The sequence below is a fragment of the Ictidomys tridecemlineatus genome, chromosome 5 (genome assembly GCF_052094955.1).
Source record: "Ictidomys tridecemlineatus isolate mIctTri1 chromosome 5, mIctTri1.hap1, whole genome shotgun sequence".
NCBI classification, from domain to species: Eukaryota; Metazoa; Chordata; class Mammalia; order Rodentia; family Sciuridae; genus Ictidomys; species Ictidomys tridecemlineatus.
Window position 1 is genome coordinate 35,183,647 of NC_135481.1, and position 12,426 is coordinate 35,196,072.

At 41.1% G+C, this 12,426-nt stretch overlaps 1 protein-coding gene across 4 annotated transcripts in view; it reads right to left on the reverse strand.

The window, feature by feature from the left end:
• Positions 1–7,461, reverse strand: part of Sqor (sulfide quinone oxidoreductase) — a 47,180-nt gene extending 39,719 nt beyond the window's left edge. The window contains exons 1-2 of one of the 4 annotated variants that reach the window (XM_078049672.1): positions 6,968–7,299; positions 567–647 (exon numbers count right to left, since the gene is read on the reverse strand). The gene's annotated coding sequence lies outside the window, so the exon portion shown is untranslated. Of the gene's footprint in view, positions 1–566; positions 648–6,967; positions 7,300–7,436 lie in introns of those variants that run through there. The other 3 variants (XM_078049673.1, XM_078049674.1, XM_005316530.5) reach the window with 3 other exon arrangements.
• Positions 7,462–12,426: the final 4,965 nt, after the last annotated feature.

The window sequence follows — 12,426 nt, forward strand, 5'->3', positions numbered from 1 at the left end:
ATCCCTCTAGTGACAATGAGAATTTCTGGAAGTTCTTAATGAAACTAATTTAGAAAGATACCCCGAGGAAAGCTGAGGGAATGAACTGGAAAAATTTGGTTGAGTTCAGCATTTTGAGTGTTTATTATATACCAGGCATTATGCTAGGCACTGCAGAGTCCATGGTGAGAAGAATCTGTCTACCAGATGTGATGGCACATGCCTGAAATTTCAGTAACTTGGGAGGATGAGATAGGAGAATTGCAAGTTCAAGGCCAGTCTCAGCAACTTAGCAAGGCCCTGAGCAATTAGTGACACTCTGTCTCAAAATAGTAAATTTTTTAGAAGACTAAATATAATGGTGAAGTGCCCCAGGGTTTAAACCCCGGTATCCCAAAAATAAAAAAGAATAAAGAAGAGTCTGTCTAAAAGAGATGATCAGGAATATGAAGATTTGTTAAGTTTCTGTTTCAGAAATGCAGGTAGTAGGTCTAGACAATGGGAACAGAAATGAAAATAAATATGACACACATGTTAGTTATTGGGAATAAAGAAGAAGGAAGAAAGCCCAGTATGGTGGTACGCACCTATAATCCCAGCTACTTGAGGGGCTGAGGCAAGAGGATCTCAAGTTTGAGGGTAGCCTGGGTAACTCAGCAAGACCCTGTCTAAAAATGAAATAATTAAATGAAATAATAATAATAATAACAGCTGAAGACAGTGCTGCAAAAAATAAAAAAGAAGAAAGAATGTGAACTATGACACATTACCTTCCTGTACAAGTAGATACAATGAGCTTAGGGTGCAGCAATATTGGATTATTCAAAGTAAAGGTCCAAAGTATGGTGAGAGAGAAGGAAAGGACCTGCCCTGAAAATCTTGAAAGCATTATGCAAGCTGCACCCTTCCTCTTGGCTCACCTCCCCTTGCGTACAACAGTGCTGTTCTTGCCTGTGCGTTCAGGAACTGGATTACTATATTACTAGCAAATAAAGAAAATTAAGCAATCTTCACTTAGCCCTGCAATCTACCATGGAGCTCTTCCTCTGGAGCTATTACCACTCCAAACATTTGTTTAAACATTAAGCTTCTCCAGTGCTAGATCATCCAGCTTTACCAGTGCTAGATCATCCAGGAAAGAGAAACAATCATACACAACTCTCTGACGATTAAAGACTTAGAGCTACATTGGGCTTCTTTAGTTCCCCAACTCTTAGGGACAAACTATGAATTTTCTTCAAAGAATTACTGATTGAGAATTATTAATGGGGACTTTGCAATGAAGCAGTGACTCCCTTTGCTGCTGAGAAATTTCCTGCCAGTTTCCTTAGCCTATACTTACACTATTTTATAATCAGAGAAAGCATTATAATGGAAGGATTGACAATTTCACCAAACTAATATACAATTGCTAAGCAGATAACAAAAATTATATTTTCATAAGGAAAACTCACATTTAAGACTCCAAAAATAAATACATAAATAAGTTAGTGAATTATATTATTTTATTTGAAATTTAAGGGTTTCTACTGAATTAAATTTTTGTTAAAAGCCCGTTTTCTGCTTGTGGTGGGAACTTGACTTCTCATGTTCTAGTGTAGGAGTAAGCACACCTTGGGTCTCTTTCAACTCCATCATGCACAGCTGGCTTTTATTTTCTATTTGTTTATTTGTTTGTTTGTTTAGAATGCCTTTATTTTATTTGTTTATTTTTATGTGGTGCTAAGGATCCAACCCAGTGCCTCACACTTGCAAGGCAAGTGCTCTGCCACTGAGCTGCAGCCCCAGCCCACAGCTGGCTTTTAACCAAGTATATTTCCAATTTCTTTGCAAGGTCTGCATAAGCCTATGTGTGCCCATGTGCACATGAGGCTTATTATGAAATTAATTTGCTCCCAGTCACACAGCAAGAATCAGCTTGCACCTTGGTTTTCTGAATCTGTTAAATTATCACAAGAAAATTATTCATCAGCCTGAGGAACATTAGGATTCCCTCTCAGAGTCTCACACATAAGGACACTTTGAAGGATGTAGTCATTGTAAACAGAAACAGGATAACTACTCAAGCATATCATTCCCTAGAATGCAGTGTGTGAAGTCTTACCACAATGAGGAAAGACTCTTTAATTACAAATTATACATTTGCTATTTGAACCTGGTTGGAGAGAGGCTAAGTTCACTCCTTCACTGGTTAGGACAGAATCAGATGTACAGATGTAACAGGTGTGTCAGGTTTCCTAATAGCTCACACCTTTCCTATGTCCAACTAGATGACACAGTTTCCTGTTCGTGGTGCAGCTTTGTCTGAGGGTGTGTCAGGAGTCAGGAGTCCCAGGTTCCCATTCCTGGTAGTTCCAGAAAGGGCTCGGCCTTCATCATTCTGGGTCATGCTATCTTTATCAATGGGAGAAAGAGCTGAGTCTGATAGCTTTGAAGTTCCCTTCCTTCTCTAAAACTTGATGTGCCTCTCGAGGAGAGAAAGGGAAATGGGGGTTCATAGGCAGGCATTCAAATACTTGTTCTAGTAACAAATATAATTGTTCCAATGAGCTGTGAATTTTTATGGCAAAGAATGTCAGGGGTTATGAAACCTGCAACATAATCAGAACAGAAAATATACTTCCTAGTCTCTTTGCCCAAATTCCACACCTGCATCATGATCCACTATGATTCACTGGGCAGCTGCTATGGATAGATGTTTGATCCCAGGCATAATAAAAACATATGAAAAAATCATTTACAGAAGGTTTGATACATGGCTGGCATTTTATAGTGCACAATTTAATTTCTCACAACAACTTTTCTTTTTTTTTTTTTTTTTTTTGGTGTGGTAGTGGGCATGAACCCAGCTACATCCTTTTTATGCTTTTATTTTTAGACAACGTCTCCCTAAGTTGCCCAGGCTGGCCTTGAACTTGCAATCCCCCTGCCTCAGCCTCCCAAGATGCTGGAATTACAGGTGTGTGCCACCATGCCCAGCTATCATCAACATTTTATAAATGAGGAAATGGAGGTTGTGAGACTCATTTCTCTGAGTTTAAAATAAGTGGATGTGTCTACTTGACTTTAAAGGCCCTTCTTGCTCTGTGATTCAAAACAAGCTTAGATTTGATCACCTAGACCTTGAAAAGCCCATCATTATCATATAAAACAGATGGCCAGAGAATGAGATGACCCCTTGTGCATCTCAAGCATCATGAAGGTGCTCACAGAAGCACAAACTTACATATCCAAGACCCAGTACTTTCTTGGGGTATACTTAACAATCTCAACTCTACACATCGTGGTTGTTAAGACACATTGTTTTCCTATGGAGACACCATGGGCCACTTTGGAACAAATAGCCAAGAACAAGAAAGTACTATAGAATACAATCCACCATATCCCTTCCAGAGGGTAGGATTTGCTCTCAGGATAATTTCAGGTATTTCCTCTCCATTGATGTAGATAAAGCTGGGGCTGCTAGCTTCCAAATAGACCAAACAAAAGCTCCCTGAGTGCTGAGCTAGGCTTGGAAATTCATTATGAGTAGGAGGGAGTTTCCTTCCAGTAGTTAAAAATGGTCATTAACACCATCACCTCAGAACCCACATGTATAAATATAAAGCACCTATTATGTACAAAGCATGATAGCTAGCCTGAATCATTCAATGAAGATGCCAAGTTCTTCTTTTCCTAACAGAATCATGAAGGTGAGTAAGGCTTTAATGACACCAGACAGGATCCAAAGGACCATTCAGAGTGTCTGTGTGGAGTAAAGTCATCCCTTGTGTCCATGCAGGACTGGTTCCAGGAACCCCCACTGATACAAAAACTGGTTAATGCTCAAGTCCCTTATATAAAATGGCATAAAATTTGCATATAACCTACACACGACTTTCATATAACCTACACACAACTACAGAAAGTCAATTGTACTAGACTCTTGTGAGTAAGTAGGCGAGGCAGCCTAGAGCAAGTGACAGAGGTGTCAGAGTCATAACTTAAAAGAGAGGGTAACCATTTGCTAGGAATTCATGACAAAATACCCCAGACTGGGTGGTTTAAACTCGCCTAGTTCTAGAGGCTGAAAGTCTAAGATCAAGGTACCAAAAAGACAAGATCCTCTCGAGGCCCCTCTCCTTGACTCGCTACCTTTTTTGTGTCCCCACGTGGCCTTTTATCAGTACATCTATGCCCCTGATGTCTCTTCTTATTCTTATATGAACACCATTTATATTGGATTAGGACCCCACCCTAATAACTTCATTTAGCCTAATTACCTCTCTACAGGCCCTATCTACAAATACAGTCACATTCTAAAATACTAGGGATTAGGATTATCAACATATAAATTTGGGGGAGGGACACAATTCAGCACATAACATCAGTATTTGCCCTTCACAAAGTTATAGGCACCTAGCCCCAGTGTGTTCTAAAGTTCCTATTCTTCACAAAGTTGTCTCCCCACCCTCTACTCTAATTTAGTACTTTCACAGAGATGGTGGCTGGACCCACTTTTCTGGAGTATTATTACCATCTATACTTATTAGATTATATACACTTTTAAGGCTAGGAATTAAGAAGCAACTAGTTGGGCCAGGTGTGGTGGCACATACCTATAATCCCACTACCTTTGAAAGGTGAGGCAGGAGGATCCCAAGTTGAAGTCCAGCTTCAGCAACTTAGCTGTCTCAAAATTAGAAGTACAAAAAGTGGGGATGTAGCTCTGTGGTAGTGACCCTGAGTTCAAGTGTCAGTACCAACAACAACCAAAAAAAAAAAATGACTAATTGGTTTCAGGCATAGTCTAGGCAGTTTTTAGCAAGGTACCAATCCTGCTCCTATTTACCAACTCTTCAGAATCAGAGAGGAAATTTGTAGTTGGTAGTGAACAAGGAAAGGTGAAAAGGAACAGAGGATAGAAGAATGTATAATATCTAGGTCCAGAAACATCTCTTCATGAGTCTATTTCCATTTCTTGTAAGACATTTCCTGTATTTGAACACATCATATTAACAAGCCTAGATGCAGTCAAGATGGAGAAGAAACTTCTGCAAAAGAATCCTGGTTTCAATCAACACTCAATTTCATTTTCTCTGGCAGAACACCAGCCACACAGATCCACACAGAGACCCATGGGCTCTGGCTGACATTTCAAGCACTCTAGTACCAGGTGTATTTATGTAAATATTTGTTCAGTGAATTAAAAAAGCAGCATCTTACAGTTTAAACAGGGTCAATTCCCAAACCACCAGCTGTCTCTTTGATGAATTTTCTTTTTAGCTGTAGTCACAAGCAACCTTCTCTAACCCACCTATTCATTTAATAAATATTTATTGACGGGCTGGGGATGTGGCTCAAGCAGTAACCCACTCGCCTGGCATGTGCGGGGTGCTGGGTTTGATCCTCAGCACCACATAAAAATAAAGATGTTGGGTCCACCGAAAACATAAAAATAAATACTAAAAAAAATTCTCTCTCTCTCTCTCTCTCTCTCTCTCTCTCTCTCTCTCTCTCTCTCAAAAAAAAATATAGATAGATAGATAGATAGATAGATAGATAGATAGATAGATAGATAGATATCTTCCAAGTATCAGGTTTGGATTTAATAGTGATAGTCAAAGCTTGGGAAGGAGACAGACAGATTCTAATAAATGGTACTTATTTCACACCTCTGTGCCAGGTAGTACCCCGTTTGTATTGTACAGTGAAGAAGCTAAGGCTCAAAAAAGTTCAAAACTAACATCAAGATGCTAGTTAATGGAGTGTCAAGGCTAGAAGCTAAGTTACCTAACTTTCTGAATAATGCTTTGTACTATCAGAGGATCTCAACCTGGGACCCATGGACTGGATTTTTTAAAAACTTAATTTTCACTAATACCTAATTGAAATTTAATATTTCTTCAATTATGTATGCATGCAGAAGCCACAGCAGTATTAGCAGTTATCTATAACCTTGTCAGCAATAGAAATTTGATATTTTCTTTTATTACAGGTGTCACCTATATTTTGAAATATTGTTTACATTCTCTACTATTTCCAAATTATGATAGCTATTAGATTCAAAACTTTATAAACCTTATAATTTAATAATGCATTAATCTTAAAGCACATATTATATCATAAATTCTTTTTAATATTTTGACAAGTATATTGCAACTGGCTTCTTTTATAATCCTCTGCCTTTTATTTTATGTTTTTAAAAGTATTGTTCTAAGAAAAGGTCCTTATTCTTCTCAGAACTACCCAAGGGATAGTGACACAAAATGGGTCAAAACCCTGCATTATAGCAATGGGCATATCCAGAGGCTTTCTGCTCATTGTGTCTTAGAGAAAGAAGCTAGGTTAGAATTTTGCTAATTAAAAGAAAATGAAGAGGAAAAGAATGATCCCCAATTCCACCAAAGACCCTTTATCCCCCTTTGCACTAATTTCCTGTTCAGTGCATGATTTAAATTCCGTCTTCCCGCTGGTCCCAGGCCGCTGCCCCTTGAGTGCCCCCTTGGTCTCGCTGGCAGTGTGGATAAATGTCTTAGAACTGTGGGCATCCATCAATCCAGGACCACCTGAGGCTGTGCACCAACTTCCAACTCGGCGTGGTGCTGAGTGAGTCAACAAGTGGAAGGCACCAGAAATTCCCATACACGGAGATCACGGATACCTCGAGGGAGGGGGAGGGTTCGGCTAAGAGTGACACCTCGGTTTTAACTGTCCCTCACAGGTCAGCCTCTCCGGTGTCCCCAGAGATTCCAACACTGCAAGAAAGAAGCCAGAGTCCCAGGAGATAAGTTCCAGACAAACGCAGCGTGAGCTGCTGCTGTCCGGGGGATGGGGAAGGGAAGAGAGAAGCTGTGTGGAGGGTGGGGCAGCCGGGTCTGCGAGCTCCCAGCTGATGGTGGGAAGTAAGGCCAACAACCAGCTCCAGGAGTGCCCTCTGTCCTTCCCCCCCCCCCCCCAACGGAGAACCTGAGATCTGGAGATCTGAAGGTTGTGGGAAGCCTCTTACCAAAAGTGACCGAAGCCTCGGGCCACAGCGTTGGCGCTGCAAAAACTGCCGCTCCCTGCTGGGACTGAGCACTTCGGCTGGAGCCCCGCCCGGCCGCCTGGAGGCGGGGAGAGGGAGGCTCCCCCCAGGAAAAGAAAGGGCTCTCCGCAGCCACGCCTGGAACCGCAGCCCCGCACCCCGGGAGACCACACCCGGCTTTGAGGAAGAACTGAGGACAGAACCACCAGGAGGGTCTAGTCCACCCAGATTCTGCCAGCAGGGTGGCCTCGGGACACCTATCCCCCAGAGTGCCCAGGAGTGCGGCCCTGTCTGCGTTTGTCAACAGAGAACACTAAGGCCACCTGACGCTCCTGCCCCTGGGTGCCAACAGAGTTGCGCAATCCTGACTGGCAAAGGCAGAGGCATGGCACTGTGGATAGAGCCTTGGCAGTGTGCTGTGGGATCATCCCGTGTGCGCTGCATTTCTCACCTGGTTCTCACCAGGAGAGATGAGAAACGGCTTTTCCTGCTCAGCTCAACGACTTTCGACTTTCAACTTTCCGTCGGTCAGAGTGTGAAGTCTGGGGTCAGATGGCTTCCAGCCACTGGCCACTACATCCTGTTCGTTCCATTTTCTTGACTAGACATTTTCTTTTCTCTTTGTTCTACTTTTTTTGTTTATTTTGGTTTTGTAGTACTGGGATTTGAACCCAGGGGCGCCCTACCACTGAGCCACATACCCATTTTAATTTTTGGTCAATGACCCTATCCAACTTGCAATCCTCCTGCCTCGGCCTCTGGAGTCACTGGGATTATTTCTTTGTGTACCATGGCGCCGGTTTGACAATAAACTGTTCTTTTTAGATGAAAGCAGAGTGAAGATAAGCGGTTCTCCACTATATCAAATCCAATGAACACTTTTTATCATACAGTGTCCCAAAAGTCTGCAGTTTTAAATTTTAATAACTTCAGAAGTGCCAAATGCTAAACTCTTTTTTAGCGTTTGGCACATCTGAAGACCCCTTGAAATTTTAATTATGTTTCTTTTGCACTTTTTGTGAATTTTAATAATTTTTGAACATTTCATTTCAATCAACAATTTTCTATCTTCAGTCAGAAGGATTGATTATATCCATGGTAAAATCAACATGAACACCACAGCTACAAAAGCAGACTGTAGACTCTTACCAGCAACTCAATTCCACCTGCAGGAAGCATTGTTTGGGTGGCATGACTTTATGCAGTGCTAAGCAACTCTAGTAAAGGAGCTATGGGTTTTTCCAAGAAATCCTCTCCGGGAAATTCCAGTATATTAAAGCCCCACACAAATGCTTATATGTTTGTAATTATTTGAACTAAAACTGAATTTCTTTTTACAAACAAAAGCATTTTTTGCATACTTGAATGTTGGGGCAAAGGATGGGGACCAAAAATTCTTCAGGGCTTTGTATGGTACTGTCCCAGATACTTGGTCTACAGGCTTCCCAGCCTCTAAATGTCAATAAATTTTGGCCCCATTTACTGAAAAATGAAAATGCCCCTTCCTACATTTCTAAAATGCTTTATCCCACCTCCCAGTTCCACCATCCTCCCCATCTAAGTTAGGAAGCTCTGGTTGGGATGGGCAGGTTGCAGATAAAAGAAATTACAGGAAATGTATGCTTACTGGGTTCTTTGAGATAGTGACTACAAATCAGATTCAGAATTAAAAAATGTGTCCTGAGCCAATCCCACTAGTTAGGGATTTCACATGTATTCATTCTGTCATTTTACCCAAGACACCTCCTTCTTCTACAAAAGACAATACTTCAAAAGAGAACAGAGGCTGTAATTTGCCCATCAGATAGTGAGGAAGACCATTGATAATTTATTCATTCAGTAGTCATTCTTTCATTTGATGGGTATTCTCTGAGTCCTTTCTGGCTCTGGATCAAATAAGCACTGTGTCTGCTATCTGTGCATACACTTGGAAAAAATCAGACTTGATTTCTACCTGTATGAAGTTTGCAAAGTAGTGAAAGTGCACTTAGGGAGGAAACTAAGAGAAGCAACATTAAAGAGGACATGATAGGAGGTAGAGCACAAGAGGAATCCATTCTTGTTTTTTATTTGTTCTTTTTAGATATACATGACAGTAGAGTGTACTTTGCCATATTATACATACATGGAATAAAACTTATTCTAATTAGGATCCCATTCTTGTGGTTGTACATGATGTGAAGTTACCCTGGTCATGTATTCATATACAAGGATAGGAAAGTTATGTCCAATTCATTCTACTGTCTTTCCTTTTCCCCCTTTCTTCCCTCCATTCCCCTTTGTCTAATCCAACAGACTTCTGTTATTCCCCTCCCCACTCTCCCTTGATGGAGGTTAGCATCCACATGTCAGAGAGAATATTTGGGCTTTGGTTTGGGGGAACTATCTTCCTTCACTTAGCATGATATTCTCCAGTTCTATCAATTTATCAGCAAATGCTTTAGTTACATTCTTCTTTATGGTTGAGAAATATTTCTGTGTATATACGTACCACAATTTCTTTATCATTCATCTGTTCTTGAATTAGAATGTGTTCCTCTTGCTAGTAAAATTGGAAATCCATATGTAGTAGAATGAAATCTCTACTATATATTTTACTTTTGCACTTTAGGAGTCTTTTTGAGGAATTCAGTTGAAGAAGGGAGCCTAAGTTGGTTCCATAGCTTGGCTATTGTGAATTGAGCTGCTATAAACATTGATGTCACTCTATCACTGTAGTATGCTGATTTTAAGTCGTTGGGTATAAACCAAGGATGGGGATAACTGGGTCAAATGGTGATTCCATTCCAAGTTTTCTGAGGAAACTCCATACTGCTTTCCAGATGTGGGAATGTAAATTGCACCAATTTACATTCCCACCAGCAATGTATGAATGAACATTTTTCCCCACATCCTTGCCAACAGTTGTTGTTATTTGTATTCTTGGTGATTGCTATTCTGACTGGAGTGAGATGGAATCTCAGTGTGGTTTTAATTTGCATTTCTCTAATTACTAGTGATGTTGAACATTTTTTCATATATTCATTGACTAATTGTATTTCTTCTTCTATGAAGTATCTGTTCATTTCCTCAGCCCATTTATTGATTGGGTTATTTGGGGATTTTGGTGCTGAGTTTTTTTTAGTTCTTTGTATATCCTGGAGATTAATGCTCTATTTGAGGTGCATTTGGTAAAGATTTTCTCCCATTATATAGGCTCTATCTTCATGTTCTTGATTGTTTCCTTTTCTGTGAAGAAGTTTTTTTAGTTTGATACCATCCCACTTATTGATTCTTGATTTTACTTCTTGTACTTTAGGAGTCTTGTTGAGGAATTCAGTTCCTAAGCTGACGTGATGGAGAGTTGGGCCTACTTTTTCTTCTGTTATGTGAAGGGTCTCTGGTCTAATGCCTAGGTCCTTGATCCACTTTGAGTTAAGTTTTGTGCAGGGTGAGAGATAGGAGCTCAATTTCATTCTACTACATAAGGACTTCCAATTTTCCTAGCAAGAGGAACAGATTCTAATTCATGAACATTCAGGGGATGGAAAAGCAAACCAACAGGGCTCTGGGAAGACATGCAGATTCAGGGTAGGAAGGCCTGGCAACAGGAAGGGTCAGGAATAAAGAATGGAACAAAGAAAGAAGCCTCAGTATAACAAGAAAGGGGAGGTATGGGAGAAAGAGCATGGCAGAAAGGCTGATCCTACAAAGAGGCTGACTCTACCAGCATGTAGCTTTAAACAGTACCTGTTTGCTATATATTCAGCAAGCCTCACTTCACTGCAGCCAAAGCTTCCTTGGGTAAGTGAGTAGCTAGAGAAGTGGCTTATACCCTGGCCTCAGCAAACTCTCCCTAGCTGGGACAGAAACCCAGCCAAGAAAACACAGTGTCATAGTTTGATTTTTTTGTTGTTGTTGTTGGGTCTGTATTAAACCTAGGGAGCACTTAACCACTGAGCCACATCCCCAGCCCTTTTTATGTTTTATTTTGAGACAGGGTCTCACTAAGTTACTTTAGACCTCGCTGAGTTGCTGAGGCTAGCCTCAAACTTGCAATCCTCCTGCCTCAGCCTTCCAAGTCATTAGGATGACTGGAATGTGCCACCATACCTGGCTCTGTAGTGTGGATCTTAAATGTCCCCCAAAGGTCTACATGCTAAAGGCTTGATCAACAGTCAGTGGCATTATTAGAAGGTGGGGCCTAGGGGAAAGAACTTAGGTCATTGGATCTGTGCCCTGGAAAGGGATATGAAACCCTGGCCCCTCCCACACACACTTCCTTTGCCTCCTGGCTGCTATGAGGTAAACAGGACTCTTTCTCTATGTGCTCCTGCCATGATGTACTACGCCATCACAGGCCCAAAGCAACAGCACCAAAAAGGCATGGACTAAAACCTCTGAAACCATGAACCAAAATTAATGTTTCCTCCTTATAACCTGATTGTCTCAGTTATTTTGTCACAGTGACACACTATGACAGCTTATGATGACAGCTGTTTGGAAGATGGGGATGAGCTTCTATTCTGTACCAAGATCAAGTAGTATCAGAACCAGGAGAAAATGGGCAGTCATATACAGAAGATAATGATTGTATTTTATACCTGTCTTTTAAAAGGCAGCTCCAGTGCCTCCCAAATTGCTGTTTTCCTCAGAGCCAATCTGCTTATCAAATAATAACTAAAATCACTATGATCCTACAAGCTAGAGTTTCTTTGTATATCCTGTGTAATAGAAGATCAAGTTGTGTTTTAGACCAGAAGTACTAACCTACGTGGAGCTGTTTCACAGATACAAAGCACTCTGTATCAGTTAACATTCTTGGTTGCAAACAAGAAACCAGCTTTTCTACCTTAAGTAGAAAAGGGATAGTAAATGACTCTTGGGTTTCCAGAACCATCAGGTAATGGTGGCAGGAAAAGTGGACCGGAATTGGGAGAGCCCTGGAGAATCAAAAAGCAGAAAGCACAACACCATCTTTTAGCAGGTACAAACTGACTGCTCCCAGGATACTCCCACTGCCATCATAGATGACTCTAGAGTGAGTGCCAGTTATACCAAGGGAGTGAGAATTCAAGTCCTCAATGGGAATGTGTTCAGTTGACCAACTGCATGTCACAGGCCAGCATCCTAGATGTTGGAGCAGGGAGAGAGTTTACCTCATCCCCCTGACTTCCACGGGGACTATTATGAGGGGGGCTCCATCCAGAATGGGGAAGGGATTTGAATATAGGCTGTGAGGGTGCAAGATATCTACTACAGGCTCCATAAATGCAAGATCGTATTACCATATATCATTTTCTGCATATATAAGGAAGGCGGTATCAGAGTGAAAAGTCTTCAGTCCTAGAGTCCCAAAGTATTCCATTAAATACAGATATTTTAGAGTGCTATGGAGTAGAAGTGTGGCTCAGGATGATTTAGACTCTCCTTCCAGACAGATCTCATACAGTGTAAGAGAA